The sequence below is a fragment of the Heptranchias perlo genome, unplaced genomic scaffold, assembly GCF_035084215.1.
Source record: "Heptranchias perlo isolate sHepPer1 unplaced genomic scaffold, sHepPer1.hap1 HAP1_SCAFFOLD_44, whole genome shotgun sequence".
NCBI lineage: Eukaryota > Metazoa > Chordata > Chondrichthyes > Hexanchiformes > Hexanchidae > Heptranchias > Heptranchias perlo.
In genome coordinates this window covers 5,481,154-5,502,850 of record NW_027139453.1, presented here as the reverse complement: position 1 = coordinate 5,502,850, position 21,697 = coordinate 5,481,154, and the positions used below count along the sequence as shown (strand labels likewise).

The window sequence follows — 21,697 nt, the reverse complement described above, 5'->3', positions numbered from 1 at the left end:
GGAGGAGAAGCGGTTGAGTGTATCGAGAATGGGTTCGTGGGTTTGAAAAGGGGTTCAGGGGATGGGAAGGGTTTCATTGTGACTGTATGGAATTCACAGTGTGGGAAGGGCTTCAGTGGATGGGAAGCTGTTCAGGGAAGGCGTTCAGTGTTTGGGGAAGGGCCTGAGGGAGTGGGAAGGGGTTTATGGGGTGAGCAATGTGTTCAGATGGTTGGAGGGATCCGACGCGCGATCCTGGTTGCCTCCCGGGGTTTGAATCCCGATTCTATCTCTTTTCGGTGCCGGTCCCCGTTGGAGGGCGGCGGTTTCGCCAATTTCACGAGCTGGTTGGACGGATGAGGCGATGTTGACTCCGCCTTCCCACAATCCAGAGCGGCGGAGAAAATCCCCGATCGAACCACAGTTCTGGCCGCTCTGCACTCTGGGAGATGGCGTCACCTCACCATGTGACTCCTCAACCGGTCACTCGGGTGCGGGGCAGCAGGCCGAGCCTCGCTGGGCCCGGCGCCGGACACGTTGAGATGGCATCGACGTGGCGAGGTCACTTCTGGGTAAGGACAAAATGTCGGATGCGGAGCAGGCGGGGCAGCAGCGTTGGAGGCGGCCATGTTTGGTCGTCTTTGTAATACCGGTGAGGTCACTACCTGTGAGACGGACCGAGGCCAGTTTCCCTGCCCCCTCCCGCTGTCTGCAAACCTCCATTGTGCTCAATGTCTGGGCGTCGCTTTGCCTCTCTCACAGGAGGGGATTAAGAATAATGTTAAAGATCTTTAAAAGGGTTGAAAAAGAGAAAAATGTTATAAAGGGGGTTAAAAAGAGGGTTAAAAGGGAATAAATAAGAATGGATAGTAAAGTGGTTAAAAAGAGGTCTAAATAAGTTAAACGGGGGTTAAAGCTAAAAAGGGGGTTGGTGGTAAAATTTGTTTTCAGAGGTTAACAGCTTTAAAAACGATAGTTATAAGCGGTTTAAGGAGGTTTAGTAGTTCAAAGGAGGTTGAAGAATTTTTAAAAAGGGTTTTTTAAAGATGTTAAGAGAGAGACTGCAAGCTTGGTGAGAAGGAGATAGGTTTCAAAAAGAACCACAGTGGGAGAGTTTGGAGAAAGACAGTCTCTCCACAAAATGGGATTAAAAAGGGGGCAAAATGGCTTCAATAGTCGGGTTTAAAAATGAGATTTAAAAGGGATTAAAAGGGGTTTAACGACGTTTCAAATGACAAATTAAAGTGGATTTAAAAAGGGGGGAAAAATTGGTGTAAAACGGAGGTATTAAAAGGAGGTTTAAAAAGAGGGTTCACGGGGGCCTGTTGAACCGGGTCTTATTTGCGATTGTATATATTCATTCTGGACCAGTGTGCGATGCTCATTTTCTCTCGTGCTCTGTCTGAGTTTGTGTCACACTTTTTCTCTGTTTCTGTTTAATTCTCTCCCACTCTCTCTCTCCGACCCTCTCTCAACTGTCCCAATCTATTTCTCACCATTTCTTTCACTGTGTGTCTCTCTCTCTTTCTGACTTTGGTTCGCTCTTTCCCCTCACTCTTTGCCGAGGGGGACTGTCCTCGTCTGGTCCATTCCCACCTATCCAACGTAGTCAGAGAATCAACTGCAATGGCTTCTCTTCCCGCTCCCGCACATTTACCTCTGGAACCCCCCATTGCTCTCTCCTTGGCCCCCGCCTATTTCTCCTCGACATGCTGCCCCTCGCCGACATCATCCGAAAACACAACGTCAGGTTCCAGACGGCCTGTGGCGATCCAGCGCTCGGAAGGATGTCGCTTTTTGATCCTTCGATGTCGGCTGTTCCTATCATTATGAAGTAAACGTCACACAGCGCTGGATTGTTCACACACTAATATTGAACGGGAGCTCGGATCAGACGGTCGTGAGACAGGTTAGTTTCACACCACTGATGATGTGTTGTTGCAATAGTAATACTGCTCAGTCCGGGAGGAACCAGTTCAGGCTGCTGACGAGACCCAGCTCCACATCCCCACCATCTCTCCGGACCCCTCCACTGCCTCTGATTTGTCAGGCCGCTTCTCCGTCATCTAGTATTAGATGAACATAAATTTCCTCCGATTAAACGTTGGGAATACCGAAGCCATTGTCTTCGGTCCCTGCCACTAACTCCATTCCCGAGACACTGACGCCATCCCTCTCCCTGGCCAATGTGTGAGGCTGAACCACATCGTTTACAACCTTCGCACACTATTTGATTCTGAGATGAACTTCTGACCCCATATTCTCTCCATCACCAAGACCGCCTACTTCCACTTCTGTAACATCGCCCGTCTCGACCCATGCCTCAGCTCATCTGCTGCTGAAACCCTCATCCATGCCTTGTTACCTCCAGACTCAACTACTTCAATGCTCTCCCGGCCTGCCTCCAACCTTGAACCCTCTGCAAACTTGAGCTCATCCAAAACTCTGCTGCCGGAATTCTCACTATTATCAAGTTCCGTTCTCCCATCACCCCTCTGTGTTCGCTGATCTACATTTGCTCCCGGTCCAGCAACGCCTCGATTTTAAAACTTTCATCCTTGTCTTCAAATCCATCTATGTCCACTTCCCACTTTATCTCTGTAACCTCCACCTTCCCGACAACCCTTCGAGATCTCTGCGCCTCTCCAATTCTGGCCTCTTGCCTTTCCCCGATTTTCATCGCCCCACCATTGGCGGCCATGCCTTCAGCTGCCTGACCTCTGAATTGCCCTCGCAAAACCTCTCTGCCTCTCACCCTTCCTTTCCCCCTTTAAAACGCTTCATAAATCCTCCCTCTTTACCGATGCTTTTGGTCACTTGTCCTCATATTTCCTTCGGCGGCTCGGTGTCAAATTTTGTTTGGGAATCGCTCCTGTGAAACGCCCCGGGACGTTTCACTCCGTTAAAGCGCTGTATAAATGGGAGTTATTGTTGTTAATATTCACCTATGTCCCTGTCAGCGTGTTAATATTCCTGAGATCATTGGGAGTGTTTTACAGTTCACAGGGTGACTCTGGCCGTGGGCTATGAAGTACAGAGTGTCATAGTGAGAGTGTTAATATTAACCTCTGTAATCTATCCGTGTGTTAATATATATGAGTCAATGGGAGTATGTGATTTTTTACAGAAATTCTCTGGCAGTGTTGTAGTTGGTACAGGTTGTCTGTTCATCGACGGTAATATTTACAGGATGCTTCCGTCAGTTTGTTAACACATCCTGGGGGTCTCTGGGAGTGATTCGTTGCTTACAGGAAGTGCCTGGCAATGTATTAGTATGGAAAGATGTCAGCATTTTAATACTTGCTGCGTGTATCTGTGAGACTTGTTAATGTTTACAGGCTGTTTCCTTGAATCTGTTGATGTTTACCGTGTTTCTGACAGTCTGTTAATGTTTACAGTGTATTTGTGTGAGTCTGTTAAAGTTTACAGTGTTTCTGTGATTATATTAATATTTACAGTGTCTTTATGTGAGTTAGAAACTGGCAACGGGCCAGGACCTACTCCGTTAATGGTAGGGCGTTGGGGAGATTTATAGAACAAAGAGATCTGGGAGTACAGGTTCATAGCTCCTTGAAAGTGGAGTCACAGGTGGATAGGGTGGTGAAGAAGGCATTCAGCATGCTTGGTTTCATTGGTCAGAACATTGAATACAGGAGTTGGGATGTCTTGTTGAAGTTGTACAAGACATTAGTAAGGCCGCACTTGGAACACTGTGTACAGTTCTGGTCACCATATTATAGAAAGGAGATTATAAAACTAGAAAGAGTGCAGAAAAGATTTACTAGGATGCTACCGGGAATTGATGGTTTGACTTATCGGGAGAGGTTGGATAGACTGAGACTTTTTTCCCTGGAGAGTAGGAGGTTAAGGGGTGATCTTATAGAAGTCTATAAAATAATGAGGGGCATAGATAAGGTCGATAGTCAAAATCTTTTCCCAAAGGTAGGGGAGTCTATAACGAGGGGGCATAGATTTAAAGTGAGAGGGGAGAGATCCAAAGGGTCCAGAGGGGCAATTTTTTCACTCAAAGGGTGGTGAGTGTCTGGAACGAGCTGCCAGAGGCAATAGTAGAGGCGGGTACAATTTTGTCTTTTAAAAAGCATTTGGACAGTTACATGGGTAAGATGGGTATAGAGGGATATGGGCCAAGTGCAGGCAATTGGGACTAGCTTAGTGGTATAAACTGGGCGACATGGACATGTTGGGCCGAAGGGCCTGTTTCCATGTTGTAAACTCCTATGATTCTATGATTCTATGTTATTATTTACAACCTATTTCTGTGAGATGGTTATTGTTTTCAGGGTGTTTCTGTGAGACTGTTAATATTTATATGGTGTATCTGTGAAACTGTTAATGTTTACACGTGGCTTCTGTAAATCTTAATGTTGACAGGGTGTTTCTCTGACTGAGCAAATGTTCACTTGTTGTCCATTTAAGTTTGCTAATATTCAAAGGAGTCTTCCGTCATGTTACTGAACGTTTAATTGATAATTTCTTTCAATAATTTAAAACATCTTCCAACGATTTACCAGTCCTACAATGTCTCGACAGGAAGCAGTAGCGAAATTCCCGGCCCCATTCAAGAGCCACCGCAGGGACCTCAGAGATTGTGACGTTCCCCAAACCTTCATTCAAACTGGGAACCGATTATCGCATTTTGGACTGGTTCGGTGTCATAGTCGATTGACCCCAATATCTCTATAGCACAGACCCCGGGGGCGGAGGGGGTCGGGCAGAACATGAAAGAGGATTGAGTTCTGATGCTGGGAATTCATCTTTTCTTCTCATCATTTAATGATTTTAACAATTAGAGAAAAGGTATATTTCAGCATATTCTTCAACTGCTCTCTGAATTTAGTCTGGGTCACAGCATAAATACAAGTGTTTGTGCAGCAACTCAGGAGCTGGAGCATGAATCCCAGTTCCATTACAGCGACAGGCGGAATTACAGCCTGACCTGTTAAACCCAACACACGCATCCATGTAGAATAGAACATAAACATGGCCCATAACAGAATGAAATTCCCCGAGATGACGAACAGTAAAATAATGGACTTCCTTCGACTCGTAATTTCTGGGTCACTTGGAATCGCTTCACTGCTGTGGTCCCGGAGTCTCCTGCGGGCTCTGTTGGCCACTACAATGTGTCTGACGATTAAAATATTGAGCAGCAGAATCAGAACAAATGGGACCCCTGGGGTTAGAATATAATGAAGGAGTTCGATTGCTCCCCATACCCGGGAATCGTTAACACGGCCGTCTATAGCACAAAACCAGGGAAGGTTGCCAAGAGTATAGCCACTCAATAATATAAAGTACCAGGTGATGTCTTTTAAACAGCTCAGCACAGTCACTGTTCCCAGAACCACAGCCGCCGTTTTCTCGGTGCAATATTTAATTTTCAGTTTCTGGCAACAAATGGCCACAAATCGATCAAAGGTGAAAGTGACTGTGAACCAGACAGAACAGTCTGTTGCTGCATAAAGCAGGACGGCGTGGATATTACACACGCGGATGTACCGCAGGAAAATAAATTGTTCGAAATAAACAATCGGAATCTGCCTCAATATCAGATCGATGATAACGACCAGTAGATCCGCCGCTGCCATGGCCACCAGGTAGCGAGTGACACATTTGGAGAGACCGCACTTTCCCCGACACAGGATCACAATCGTCACTAAGTTAACTGTAAGGAAGGGAAATAAACAGGGAAATTGTACATCAGGCTGGGAGCAAAAACAACAGTTTGATGGAGTTCGGGGTGAAATTTGCTGCTTTTTTACTGCATCCAGTGATGGATCTCATTATTATACTTGTGATACGGCTTTCTACTGGAGACAGAGTTTAAATATAATAATAGTGATTGGACTGGGAAATAGAGAAACAAACAGGGATTTCTGCTGGAATCAGGAGTGGATTGAGAATTAAATAAAAGAACGGGATTAAATTAAACATGAAAGATAATAGGTTTCTAATGAATCAGATCCCCCTGTAAATATTGGTAGAGCCTTTGTTCCACGTGTAAATATTAATACAATCCGTGGTTCCATAGTAAATATTGTCATAATCTGTGGACCCACTTGTCAACATCGTACCGTCACTTTAACTCTTGTCGATATGGCCACAGATTCTCGGCGCCCCTATAAACATTCGGGAAGTCCATAGATCCAACTTTAAGTATTGGTAAATTCTCCGGATCCCGTGTTAATGTGGTATCGTCCCTGAAAGTCCCTGAACGTTTGTTACAGTCACTAAATCCCCCATTAATGTTGATCTTTCCATTCAGTCTCCAGACCGTGTCAGTCTAGACAAAGGTCAATGGACAGTGTCAATATTTCATGCAGTAAAATAATCTTAGAGAAGACAAGGAGGAAACTCGGTCCACCGTGCCCGTGCCGGCTCTTTGAAAGAGTTATCCAGTTAGTCCCACTCCCCTGCCCTTTCCCGAAAGCCCTGAAAATGTTTCCTTTTCAAGTGTCTGTCCAATTACCTTTTGAAAGCTACTGTTGAATCTTCTTCTACCACCTTTCAGACAATACATTCCAGATCATAACAAGTCGCTGCATAAAAAAAATCTCCTCATCTCCCCCTGCTTCATTTCCCAATTATCTTAAATCCGTTCCTTTGGTTACCGACCCTCCTGCCAGTGGATACAGTTTCTAATTGTTTACTCTCTCAAAACCCCTCATTATTTTAAACACCTTTATTAAATCTCCCCATGACTTTTTTCTGCTCCACGTGAACAATCCCAGCTTCTCCAGTCTCTCCACATAATGAAATCCTTTATCCCTGCTACCATTTTAGCAAATGGCCTCTGCACTCTTTCTTTGACGAACTTTCTAAAGTATGGTTACCAGAATTGGACACAATACTCCAGCTGTGGCCAAACGAAGCAGTGGCGGAGCGTTTACATATTAAGGCAGACGCCAGAATGCGTCAGTGTTTACATGCGTGGGTGAGGCAATATTCACAGGGTTACCAGGGAGCGTGCCCATTCAGGAAACCCCGAGTGTGTTGATATTCTACAGATTCTGTAACAATAAGTCAATGCAAACCTCGGACACAGGACCAGGAGTAGGCCATTCAGCCGCTCGAGTCTGTTCACCATCCAATGAGTTCATGGCTGATCTGCATCTCAACACCTTTTAAACCCCTTTTGATCCATATAATTTGTTAATAAACAAAAAGCTATCGATTTCATTCTCGAAAATGTCAATTGACCCAATACACACAGCCATTTGGCGAAGAGTGTTCAAAGTTTCCACTACCCGTTGGGTCAAAAAGTGCCTCCTGATTTCGCTCCTAAATGTAATAATTTGCCCTCTACTTTTGGATTCCCCCAGGATAGAAAAGATTCCCCGATTCAATCCATTTATGACTTTAAACACGTCGATTAGATAACTTTTCAGATTTTAAACTAAAGGGAATACAAAAAAGTTTATGCATCCCACAAGTACTGACACGCACAAAGAAACATCCAATAAAGAGTGAGAATCACTTGAGAATAAGCTATAATTACTGACACACAAATCGAAAGATCCAGCAAATACTGACACTAATTTAAAAACAATCTGTAAATACTGACACTCAACCAGGAACATCCTGTAAATACTGACACTCAACCAGGAACATCCTGTAAATACTGACACTCAACCAGGAACATCCTGTAAATACTGACACTCAACAAGGAACATCCTCTAAAAACTGACACTCAACCAGGAACATCCTGTAAATTCTGACACTCAACCAGGAACATCCCATAAATACTGACACTCAACCAGGAACATCCTATAAATACTGACACTCAACCAGGTACTCCCCATAAATACTGACACTCAACAAGGAACATACTGTAAATACTGACACTCACTCAGGAAAATTGTGTAAATAATGATACTCACCTGGGAACATCCTGTAAATATTGACACTCACCGAATAACAAGTGGCAAATACTTACACTGACTCAGAAACATCTTGAAAAAACTGCAAGTCACCCAAGAACATCCTCTAAATTCTGACATATACCTATTAACAATCTATAAATACTGACACTCACCTAGTAACATCCTGTAAATACCGACACTCAGCTTGGAGCATCCTGTAAATACTGAAACTCAAACAGGAACATGCTTTAAATACTGACACTCACGTAGGATCAGCCTGCAAATACTTAGACTCACTCAGGAACATCCTGATAAAATTGAAACTCACCCAGGAAGATCCTCTAAATATAGACATTCACCTTTGAACAATCTGTAAATACTGACACTCACCTGGCAACATCCTGTAAATACTGACACTCAGGTAGGAACATCCTGTAAATACTGACACTGATCCAGGAACATCGTCTAAATACTGACACTCACCCAGGAACGTTCTATAATTACTGACACTCACCTCTGAACATCCTGTAAATTCTGACACTCACCCAGGACCCTGCTGTAAATACAAACAGTCAACGAGGAACATTCTGTAAATAATGTGATTCACCTCGGAATATACTGTATATACTGACATTCAACCAGCAGCAATCTGTAAATACTGACACTCACCTAGGAACATCCTGAAAAACCTGACACTCACCCAGGACCATGCTGTAAATACAAACACTCAAACTGGAACATTCTGTCAATAGTGACACACACTCAGGGACATCCTGCGAATACTGACAGACACTCGGGAACAACCTGTAAATACTGACGCAATCAGGAACATGCTGTAAATACTGACACTCACTCAGGAACATCTGGTAAACACTGACATTCACTCTGGAACATCGCGTAAATACTGGCACTCACTCATGAACATCCTATCAATACTGACCCTCACTCAGGAACATCCTGTAAATATTGAAACTCACTCAGGAACGGCTTGTAAATACAAACACTCACTCAGGAACATCCGGTAGATAATAACACTCACTCAGGATGATCCTGTAAATACAGACACTCACCCAGGACCCTGCTGTAAATACAAACAGTCAACGAGGAACATTCTGTAAATAATGTGATTCACCTGGGACTATACTGTATAAACTGACATTCAACCAGCAGCAATCTGTAAATAGTCACACTCACTCAGGAACATCCTGTAAAAACTAACACTCACTCAAGAACATCCTGTAAATAATGACACAAACTGGGGAACATAATGTAAATATTGACACTCACCCAGGAACGAACTGTAAATACTGACACTCACTCAGGATCGTTCCGTACATACGGACACTCACTCGGGAACATCGTATAAATACTGAGACCTATCCAGGAACATTGTATAAAGAAGGAATCTCGCAGAGGAGCATCCTGTAAATACTGACACTCAAGCGGGATTTTCCTGAAAATACTGACAGACACTCAGGAACATCCTGAAATTACGGACACACACTCAGGACCTTCCTGTAAATACTGACACTCACTAAGGAACATCTTTTCAATAAAGACACTCATTCAGGAACATCCGGTAAATGCTGAAACACACTCAGGTCCATCCTGAAAATACTGACACTCACTCTGAAAAATCCTGTAAATACTGACACATACTCAGGAACATCCTGTCAATATTCACGCACTCAGGAACATGCTGTAAATACTGACACTCACTCAGGAATATCCTGTAAATAGTGACACAATCACTCAGCAACATCCTATAAATACTGACACTCACACAAGAATATTCTGTAAATACTGACACTCACTCAAGAACATCCGGTAAATAATGACTCTCGCCCAGGAACATTCTGTAAATACTTACACTCACCTGGTACATCCTGCAAAAAAAACATCACGCAGGAAGATCATGTAAATATTGACACTGACCCAGGAACATCCTGTAAATACTGACACTCAAACAGTAACATTCTTGAAATACTGAAACTAACCGGGCAACATCCTGCAAATAATGACACTCACCAAGGAACATCCTGTAAATAATTACGCTCACTGAGGAATATCCTGAAAAAAATGACACTCACCTCGTAACATCCTGTAAATACTGACAGTCATTCAGGAACATCGTCTAAATACTGAAACTCACCTAGGAACAACCTATAAATAGTGACACTCACCGAGGAATATCCTGTAAATACTGACACACACTCGGGAACATCCGGTAAATAATAACACTCACTCAGGATTATCCTGCAAATACTGACAGTCACTCAGGAACATCCTGTAAATACTGACATTAAAACAGGTACATCCTGAAAACACTGACACTTATTCAGGAACATGCTGTAAATACTGACACTCACTCAGGAACATCTGGTAAACACTGACATTCACTCTGGAACATCGCGTAAATACTGGCACTCACTTAGAATCATCCTGTAAGTACTGACACTCACTCAGGAGCACCCTGTAAATACTGACACGCACGCTCGAACTTCCTGTAAATACTGGACTCACAGAGGATCATCCCGTCAATACTGTCATTCACTGAGCAACATCCTACATAGACAGATACTCAACAGGTACATCCAGTAAATACAGACACTCACTCAGTATCGTCCTGTAAATACTGACGCTCACTCAGGAACATACTGTAAATATGGACAATCACTCAGTAACAACCTGTAAATATTGACACTCACTCAGGAACGTCGTGTAAATATTGAAACTCACTCAGGAACGGCCTTTGAATACGGACACTCACCGCGGAAAGAACTGTAAATATGGGGACTCATTCAGGAACATACTCGAAATACTGACATTCAATCAGAAAAATCCTGTAAATATTGACACTCACTCAGGATCCTCCTGTAAAGAGTGGCACTCACTCAGGAACATCCTGTAAATGATGGCACTCAGAATTATCCTGTCAATGCTGAGACTCACAGAGGAACATCCAGTAAATACTGACACACAATCTTGAACATCCTGTAAATAATGACAATGACCCAGGAATAATCTGTAATTACTGGCACTCACTCAGGAACATCTTGCAAATATTGGCAATGAAACAGGAATAATCTGCAAATACTGACACTCACCCAGGAGCAACCTATAAATAATGACACTCACGCAGAAACATCCTTTAAATGTTGACATTCGCTCAGTAACATCCTTTAAATACTGACACAAATTCAGGAACATCCTGTAAGCACTGACAGTCACTCAGGAACAACCTCTAAATGCTCACACTCTACAAGGACATTCCGTTAATAATGACACTCTCTCAGGAAAACCCTGTTATTACTGAAACTCATCCAGGAACTAGCTGTAAATGTTGACAATGACCCTGGAATGATCTGCAAATAATAACACTCACACAGGGATCCATATAATTTTTTGTGAATTACCAGGAGTTCCCGTAATTACATCTCCCATCCCAGAAAACCCATACAGATAAAGGGACATGCCAGTGGATATCGGAATTGCATCTCCCATTCTCGAAACCTACATGGATATAAAGACGTGGCAGGGCACCTCCGCAATTACATCAACCATCCCAGAGACCGCTTAAAGATATAAAGACATAAGAAGAGTGCCCGTAATGAGATCACCCATCCCGGAAACCCCATATCGATATAAAGACTTATCAGGAGACACCTGTAACTACATTTAACATCCCAGAAACCCCACATAGATATTCAAAACTAGCAGCAGAACCCCGTAATTTTATCTCCCATTCGAGAAACCCCATATAGGTGCAGAGTCTTACGAGGAGACCCCAAAATTACATCGCCCATCCCGGAAAACCCATATTGATAGATAGACTTCCGTGGAGTCCCCGTAATTACATCTCCCATCACGGAAAACCCATACAGATATCGGGACACACCAAGAATTCCTGTAATTATAACTCCCATTCCCGATACCCCATACAGATTTAAAGACATCCAAGGAGACCTAGTTTCCATCCTGGAAAACAAATATAGATGTAGACTGACCAGGGGATCCCTTAATTGTATTTCCAATCCTGGAAACCCGATATAGACATAATTTCTCAGCAGAACACCTCCGTAATTACATCTCCCATCGGAGATGCCCCACATAGATATAGAGACTGAAGAGGACAGCCCAGAATTACATCTCCCATCCCGGATAAATCATGCAGCCACAGAGACTTAGAAGGAAAACCCGTAATTTCCTTACACCCTGAAAACCGATCATCTAGATATAGAGGTTTACGAGGAGGTAATTAAATCTCCGATCCCGACAACTCCATATGGAGATAGAGACTTACCAGGAGATCCCGGAATTACATCTCGCATCCTGGAAACACATGTAGATATCGGACTTACCAAGAGACCCCGTACTGACATCTCGCATCCTGGAAACACATGTAGATTTTCAAGACTTACCAGGAGACCCCATAATTACATCTCGCATCCTGGAAAAACATGTAGATGTAGCGACTTACCAGGAGACCCCGTAATTACATCTCGCATCCTGGAAACACATGTAGATATAGAGACTTACCAGTAGACCCCGTAATTTCTTCTCGCATCCTGGAAACACATGTAGATATGGAGACTTACCAGGAGACCCCGTAATTACATCTCCTTCCCAGAGATCCAATATAGATATAGAAACTTACCAGCAAACATCGTAGTTACACATTGCGTCCCGAATACACCATGTACATATGAAGGCTTAGCAGGAGCTCCAGGAGAAGTGAAGATGAGGCAGTAAATTACGAGAACAGTAATACAGTGAAAGGTAGTTTACAAAACTAACAGCTGGATTTAGAGGCTTATCAACAATGGCATCATCAGCGAGGAGCAGACAGTAAACGGGAAGAACAGTATTACAGTGAAACACGTGTTATAGAATTAATAGCTGATATAGAAGTTCCCAGGGACACCGACAGCAGCGAGGAGGGGATTGTAAATGACAAGAATAATAATACAGTGAAACCTGTTTTATAGAGTTAATAGGCGAATATAGAGAATAACCAGGAACACTAACTGCAGAAAGGAGGGGATGGTATCTCACAAGAAATGTAATACGGTAAAACGTGGGACATATAAATAATAGCTCGATTTAGAACTCACCACGATCATCAAAATCAGCGAACTGGAACAAATAAATGAGAGGAGCAGGCGTACAGTTAATCGTGGATTATACAATCGATAGGTTTGTATAGAGAATTAACAGGTGCAGCAACCACAGCAAGGAAAGGGAAGTAAATGAGAATAACAGTAATAGAGTTAAACATGGTTTAGGGAATTAATAATATAGAATATTACCAGGGACACCTGCAACAGCAAGGATGGGATAGTAAATCTTTTGTATAATCAGAAGTGCCAAGTATATCCGAACAGCTAATCTTAGTCTATCATAATTTGCAGAAAGATAATCAAACTCCCAGGAGAAACTCCTGTCCATTGTTGTAACATTCCAATCTATTGTAACCAGATTATGACCCATTGTTGTAACATTCCAATCTATTGTAACCAGATTATGACCCATTGTTGCAACATTCCAATCTATTGTCTTCAGATTATGACCCATTCTTGTCACATTCCAATTTATTGTTCTCCGATTCAGGCGCTTTCTCCCACTCTCTGTCGTGCCGCTGATCCCTGTTAAGGCCGGAGGTGGTACTTCACCTGACAATATGGGATAACACATTGCACGGAGCTCCATATTTATAGAAAAGGGAAACTCTCCAGAGAAACAATTAGGACCCGTGGAGGCTGACTTGAATTACAGTCACTGAATAAACAGGTTCAGTTAACGCCTTTCAACCCAAGACATTTTATATCACAAGATATGTTTATCCAAATATTTCACAGTTGTAAATCTAAAAGCTCAGCACATTATTTTAACTAATATTTGGAAGAACAGAAACTATGAGACCCGCAATCTGACAGCATCGGTGTCAAGCGAGAGCAGCTTCAATTACAGATTGCAGATTATTTCTGAACGTGATTTATTAATTCATTTCAGTTAGTTTCTACCCATTTCTAAAGGGTTGGGTTTAAACTGAGAGTTAGAAACTGAATCATTTTATCAGTCAGCTTGAAGAACACCCTGCCAATATTGGTGTAATCTCTGGATACCCCGTTAATATTTGGAAATCAAAGGATCATCTTGCAAATATTGGTACCCTCTCTGGATCTACCTTTAAGTATCGGTAATTTGTTGGATTGTACTGTATATATTCACACAGTCTATTGGTCTCCCTGCAAATATTCCTATAGAGTACGATAAAGGCTCTGGATAATTCTAAAATTATTGGGCCATCTCAAGATTTCCCATTATTATTGAAACATCTCTGGATAACCCACATAAATATTGGCACCATCCCTCCATCCCTCTCTAAATACTAACAAACTGTCTGCATCCCATGTAAATATTAGTCCAGTCTCTCCATGCACAATGCATTTCAGTGCAGTCTTTGAATCTATTGTAAATATTGTTTTTTTTCTGGATCGCTTTGCAATCGCTGTCGAGTGTGCGGTTCCCCTAAGGTAAGCATTACAGCCTTAACCTCTCATTATTTAATGGCAAGAACTCTGTAGCCTTTGCAAATATTGGTAGAGTCTCTAAGTTTTCTCCTTATATATTTGAACACTAACTACATCCATTCTAAATATTGGTGCAATCCATAGACCAAAGGGACTGACTGAAAGTCTACTCTCCACTGTGCACCGATACAGAAGAACATAAGATATCGGAGCATCATGAGGCTATACGACCCCTCGATCCTGCTCCGCCATTCATTCAGGTTATGGCTGACCATCTACCACAATTCCACTTTCCCGTCCGATCCCCATATCCCTTCATTCCCTCAGTGTCCAAAAATCTATCGACCTCAGTTTTGACTATACTCAGCGACTGTGCTTCCACAGCCCGCTGGGTAGAGAAATCCAAAAAAGCACAATCCTGTGAGGAAAGATTTTTTTCTCATCTCAATCCTAAATGGCGGACCAAACTCCAGAGATAAAATGCCCAATCAACACAATTTCTCCTCAAAGGACAACCCTCTCATCCCTGGAATCAATCGAGTGAACCTTCGTCGCACTGCTTCTAAGGCAAGTACATCCTTCCTTCGGTAAGGAGGCCCAAACCGTACACAGTAAATCAGGCGTGCACTAAACACCTCTTTAATTGCAGCAAGATGTCCTTACTCTTATACTCCAACCACATGCCATCAAGCCGAACATATCATTTGCTTTCCTTATTGCTTGCTGCCCCTGCATTTTAGCTTTTTGTGATTCGTGTATTACGACACCGATATCCCTCTGAATACCAATATTTACCAGTCTCTCACATTTTAAAGAATATTCTGCTTTTCTATTCTTCCTACAAAGTGGATGATTTCACATTTCCCCACATTATACTTCATCTGCTGCCGATTTGCCAAATAAATTAAACTGCCTTTAACCCTTTGCATCCTCTATGTGTCAATCTCACAGCTTAATTTCCCACCTAGCTTTGTACCGTCAGCAAACTTGGCTACATTACACGAGGTCGCCTCACCTAAGTCATTAATACAGATTGTAAATAGATGAGGGCCATGGACTGATCCTTGCGGCACCCCACTAGTTAAAACCTGCCAACCCGAAAATGAACTGTTTATTCTTACTCTGTGTTTTATGTCTGCAAGCCGATCCTCAAACCATGCGAATATATTACCCCCCAACTCCACGAGTCCTTATTTTGTATGAAAACCTCTTGTGATGCACCTTATCAAACGCTTTTATAAAGTCCAAACATGCTGCATGCACTGGTTCAACCTCATCTGCCCTGCCTGATAGACCATCAAAACACTTTGATAGATTTGTCAAATACGATTTCCCTTTTATAAAACCGTGTTGAATCTGGCTAATCACATTATGATTTTCTATCTGTCCTTTCATCACAGCCCAAAAATAGATTCTATCATTTTCGCTGCCACTGATATCAGGCTAACTGGCCTGTATTTCCCTGTTTTCTCTCACCTTCTTTTCTTGAATAGCGGGGTTACATTTGCTGCCTTAGAATCGATGGGGATCGCAGTAGAATCGAGGGAATTCTGGAAGATGAAAACAAATGCATCCACTATCTCTGTAGCCATCTCTTTTAAAACCCTAGGACGTAAGCCAGCAGGTCCAGGCGATTAGTCGGCTTTTAGTCCAATTAAGTTATCCAGTACCTTTTCTTTACTAATCTTAATTACTTTAAGTTCCTCACTCTCATTACACCCCTGGTTCACCATTATTTCCGGTATCTTTTGTGCTTCGACTGTGAAGACAGATACAACATATTTGTTCAATGTCTCTGCCATTTCCTTATTCCCCATTATAATTGCTTCTGTCTCTGCCTCCCCTGAAACCATTATTTTCTAAGCAGTATTGTGTGCGGCATTGCTGTCGTCGCGGCAAGAATACCGTAACTGATGTGCGGTGCAGTGATCGTACAGTGGTTACACACGTGTTAAAAAAGGGTGTGAGGATAAACTCAACAACTGCAGGCCAGTCAGTTTAACCTCGGGTGTGGGGAAACTTTTAGAAACGATAACCTGGCACACAATTAACAGTCATTTGGACAAGTGTGCATTAATTAAAGAAAGCCAGCACGCATTTGTTGAAGGCCAATCATGTTTGACGAACTTGATTGAGTATTTTGATGAGGTAACAGAGAGGGTCGATGAAGGCAGTGCGGTTGATGAGATGTAAAGGGACTTCCAAAAGGCGTGTGAAATATTGCCGCATAATAGGCTCGTCATCAAAGTTCAAGCCCATGGAATAAAGGGGACAGTGGCAGCATGGATACGAAATTGGCTCAGTAACAGAAAACAGAGACCTGTCGTGAACGGTTGTTTTTCCAACTGTAGGGAAGTGTACAGTGATGCTCCCCGGGGGTCTGTACTAGGACCACTGCTGATTTTGATATTTATTCATGACTTGGATTTGGTTGTACAGGGCACAATTTCAAAATTTGAAGATGACACAAAACTTGGAAGGGTAGTGAACAGTGAGGAGGAGAGTGATAGAGTTCAAGAGGATATCGACAGGCTGGTGTCATGGGCGGACAAGTGGCAGATGAAGTTCAACGCAAAGAAGTGTGGAATGATATATTTCGGTTAGAAGAACGAGGAGAGGCAATATAAACTAAAGGGTACAAACTAAAAGGGGTGCAGGAACAGAGAGATCTGGGAGTATATGTGCACAAATCGTTGAAGGTGGCAGGGCAGATTGGGAAAGCGGTTAATAAAGCATATGGGATCCTGGGCTTTATAAATAGCGGCATAGATTACAAAAGCAAGGATGTTATGATGAACCTTTGAAAAACACTACTTCGGCCACAACTGGCGTATTGTGTCCAGTTGCGGGCACCGCACTTTAGGAAGGATGTGAAGGCCTTAGAGAGGGTGCAGAAGAGATTTACTAGGATGATGCCAGGGATGAGAGACATCAGAGACGGGCATAGATTGGAGAAGCTGGGGTTGTTCTCCTTAGAGGGGAGAAGGTTGAGAGGAGATTTGATAGAGGTATTCAAAATCATGAAGGGTCTGGACAGAGTAGATAGAGAGAAATTGTTCCCATTGGCGGAGGGGCCAAGAACCAGAGGACATAGATTTAAGGTGACTTGCAAAATAACCAAAGGCGACATGAGGAAAAACTTTTTTGCACAGCGAGGCTTCACATCCTTCATAAAGTAAGGTGCTCAGAACTAGGCACAATATTCCTAATGTGGCCGAACCAGTGTTTCATAAAAGTTCATCATAACTTCTTTGCATTCGTACTCCATGCCTCTATTTATAAAGCCCAGAATCCCGTATGCTTTGTTCAAACTTTTTTATGATGTGGAGATGCCGGTGATGGACTGGGTTGGACAAATGTAAGGAGTCTTACAACACCAGGTTATATATAACCAGGACTGTAACCTGATGTTGCAAAACTTTTTTTTACACAGCGAATGGTTGTGACCTGGAATGTACTGCCTGAGGGGGTGGTGGAGGCAGAGTCAATCGGGGCTTCTAAAAGGGTATTGAATAAGTACTGCAAAGGAAAAATTGCAATGCTACGGGGATAGGGCGGGGCAGTGTGACTAGTTGGATTGCTCTTGCTGAGAGCCGGCACGGACTCGATGGGCCGAATGGCCTCCTTCCGTGCTGTAACCATTCTATGATTCTATGCGGAAGTACTGAACATCACGACCAGAATAAGAACCCATGCAATCTGAACACATGGGGCTCGAATTGAGCAGGCCTGCGGGTTCCCAGCGGGTGGTCCTCCGGGAGCGTGGAAAACGCGGACGGGTAATTGTGCGCGTCCCCCACGCGATCGCGGGATAATTGGACCTATTAAGCCCTGCTTCCGGGTTCTGCGCTCCCCAGCTGCGTGCCGGCCGGCTGCGCATGCGCAGTACCGTCGACGCGATGTAGGAGCTCCAGTTAAAGGGGCAGTCTCCCAAAGCCCCTCCTGCTGCAAGCAAGAGGTCTGGGAGAATGGCTCAACAAAGGGGAAAGGCTGCGCCCCGTTTTTCAGATCTGGCACTGCAGCTGATTCTGGAGGGCGTGAGGAGGAGGAGGGAAGCACTCTTCCCAGAAGATGGGCGCAAGTTCCCTGCCGCCGCAACCAGGAAGGCATGGGCAGAGGTGGCAGCGGAGTTGAGCAGCAGGGGCAACACCCCAAGGACTTGGGAGCAGTGCCGCAAGCGCTTCAATGACCTGACTAGGTATGGCAAGGTGAGTACACCAACGCACCCTCCCACATCCCGTCCCCAACATCACGCCAAGCAGATCACAACCCCCTCCTGCACAGCCACCACTGCGCTCCATCAGCAATCCTCACAGCCACTCATTCACCATCCTCGCCGTGCACGCAAGTACCCACCGTCCCTGACCCCACCCGAACACTACCACACACCCCAATCCCCATGCAATGGGATGGGCACGTGGCCCACGCTTCCTCCCATCCACTCCGCGCCACGCTCAACCCAACCACACCGATGCTCGATGCGTCTCACGATGCAAGACGCACCCACTCACACATCTGTGTTTTGCCTTCACAGGAGAAGAGGAGCAAGAACAACCGCGAAAGGGCACGCACCGGAGGTGGCCCGCCGCAAGTGGTGGAGCTCACCGACGCAGAGGTGGAGGTGCTCGATCTCGCCCGCACCGCGATATTGCCTGTCGGTGGCCGATGGCGAGTGTGTCGCTGCCGAAACGGCCGGTAAGGGAAAGCTGACACTCAACACCCATGATCGCGAGTTACCGTCTCATCACCTGCCATCAGGCGCACTGTCAATTTGGTCCACATGCCTCAAAGTGCCCTCTGTTCTCTTGCAGGTCCGTCTTTGGGTGAAGCGATCGTGGAGGGCGATTCCTCAGAGGACATGGCGGTCTCTGAGGGTGCATCGTCACATCAGAGCCAACCATCCACAAGCGCAGAGACACGCACCTCGGTGGGTCCCCCTCGCCAACTAGTTGGGGTAGCACTTGGTGAGTCACTGCGCACGAGTGAGCATGAGCAGACCCTGGTGGCAGGGGCAGCCGCGGAGGGTCCGCGACGGAGGGAGCACACATCTCCAGGCTCTGCTCAGCCGGATCCAGATGCTGAACCCAGGGGGCCACCAGTGAAAAGGAGAGTCGTCGAGGGGCACCAGCTAATTGCTGAGGTACTGGGAGAGGTGCCACGCGCATTGTCCACAATAGCGCAGGCGATGGAGGAGTCCACCTCCTGCATGTGGGCATTGGTGGCGCAGGCACAGGAGGGTACCGGCGACACAGTGTCGCGGGTAGGTGCGGGACTGTCTGCGGTGGAGGACAGGCTGGCCTCCCTCGAGCGTCACGCACAGCTCCAGATCGATTCCATGCAGGCCCTGACAACGTCTGTACGGATTCAGGGTGAGCAACATTCCGACGCCACCAACAGGCTGAGGGATATACTAGGGGTGGCCTTGCAAGGCCTCACACATGCCATCTAAACTGCCGTCCAGCAGGGTGGAAGAAGTGATGTGGGCCGAGGCCAAGAGAGGGATGATGGTGACCGGGGACATGGAAGCGGGGACGCCTCTCAAGGCGTCCCCACGTCCCACCCGTCGCCCACCTCTCAACCAGTACCCGCAATGGTGCCTCCTCTCCAGGTGGCCGAGTCTGCCCCTGCCCCGGTGCAGGTGGAGCAGTCTGTGGAGGTGCCGTCACGGGCACCGAAACCCAGGGGCCGTCCGCCAAAAGCATCTACCCGGTCAAGGCAAGCAGACGAGCAACCTGCCACTAACTCTGCTGGAGCCACAGGGGTAGCACCACGTAGGGGTTCCCGGAAAAGAATTGCAAAGGCCTTATAATCACAAAGGGAATACACCAGGGTGTTTATTATTTTGTACTTTGTTTCTTATATAATGTCACATTCCAGATATTAAATAGTCTATTCTCACCACTCCTGCCACCTCTCGTCCATTCTTCCGTGGCTTGTGCAATAGTTGCGTTCCGTGGAGGCCATCATGACGGCGAACACCTGCTGCCACCCATTGGGCACACTGCTGTGGGTACAGGATTACTGGCAGCACTCTTCAGTGGAGGGGGCTGGTATGGCCGCTCGCATGTGCAGGTGAGGAGATGAGAGCGCCTCGCAGTGTCTGACTCTAGGAGAACCGTTGACGTATGAGTGCCTCCCTGGCCCGGCGACCATCCCGGTGAGTCGCGGCTCGGCGCATGGGTCGTCCAACATCCTCTGGCGCGTCCTCCGCCTCCTCCTCCTCCTCCTCCTCCTCCTCGCCCTCGCCTTCCTCAATGTGGGTGGCGGGTGTGGATGGGGCCTCCTCCAGCGGCACCCCTCTCTTTTGGGCCATGTTGTGCAGGGCACAGCAGACAACTATGATTCGTCCCACTCTGAATGGTGTGTATTGCAGCGCTCCCCCAGAACGATCAAGGCACCTGAAGCGCATCTTGAGAAGCCCTATGGTCTGCACAATTGTAGAGCTGGTAGCAGTGTGGCTGTCATTGTACCGACGCTCCGGCTCGGTGATGGGGTTCCTCAGAGGTGTCATGAGCCACGTGTGCAGGGGATACCCATTGTCGCCGAGGAGCCAGCCGTTGCCGGCGTTGGGTGCCTGCAGGATGGGCGGGACGGCGGACTCCCTGAGGACGAAGGCATCGTGGCAGCTGCCGGGGTATCTGGCGCACACGTGTAGGAATCTCTGGCGGTGGTCACAGATGAGCTGGGCGTTCATGGAGTGATACCCCTTCCTGTTGATGAACAGCCCTGGCTCATGCGGAGGTGCCCGTATTGCGATGTGGGTGCAGTCGATTACACCCTGCACCCGTGGGAAGCCGGCCATGGCATGGAATCCAACCGCCCTCTCCATCTGGCTGCGCTCGTCCATGGCGAAGTTGATGTAGTGGTAGGCCCTGCGGAACAACCCATCGGTGACCTGCCTTATGCACTTGTGTGCAGAGGACTGACAGACCCCAGTGATGTCCCCGGTGGCACCCTGGAAGGAACCGGATGCGAAGAAGTTGAGGGCAGTGGTGACTTTGACGGCGACAGGTAAGAAGATGCTGCTTGGTCCATCAGGGAGCAGCTCGTCGTTAAGGAGGCTGCAGATGTCGGCGACTACCTGGCGATTGACTCTGAGCCTCCGTATGCACTGCTCCTCGGAGAGGTCCATGAAGCTGAGCCTCGCTCTGTACACCCTGTGCGGAGGGTAGTGCCTCCTGCGACGCATCTCTCTCTGCGGTTGCCATCCCTCCTGCTGTGCAGGTGGGTGTGCCGCAGCACCGTGTTGGGGGGCCCCACCTCTCCGAGGCGGACGGCGTGGACTGCGAGGCTGCTGGGGCT

At 45.9% G+C, this 21,697-nt stretch overlaps 1 long non-coding RNA gene across 1 annotated transcript in view; it reads right to left on the bottom strand.

The window, feature by feature from the left end:
• LOC137312864 (uncharacterized) overlaps positions 1-21,697 on the bottom strand; it is a 1,008,715-nt gene that overhangs the window by 605,429 nt on the left and 381,589 nt on the right. The gene's annotated exons all lie outside the window — the stretch shown is intronic.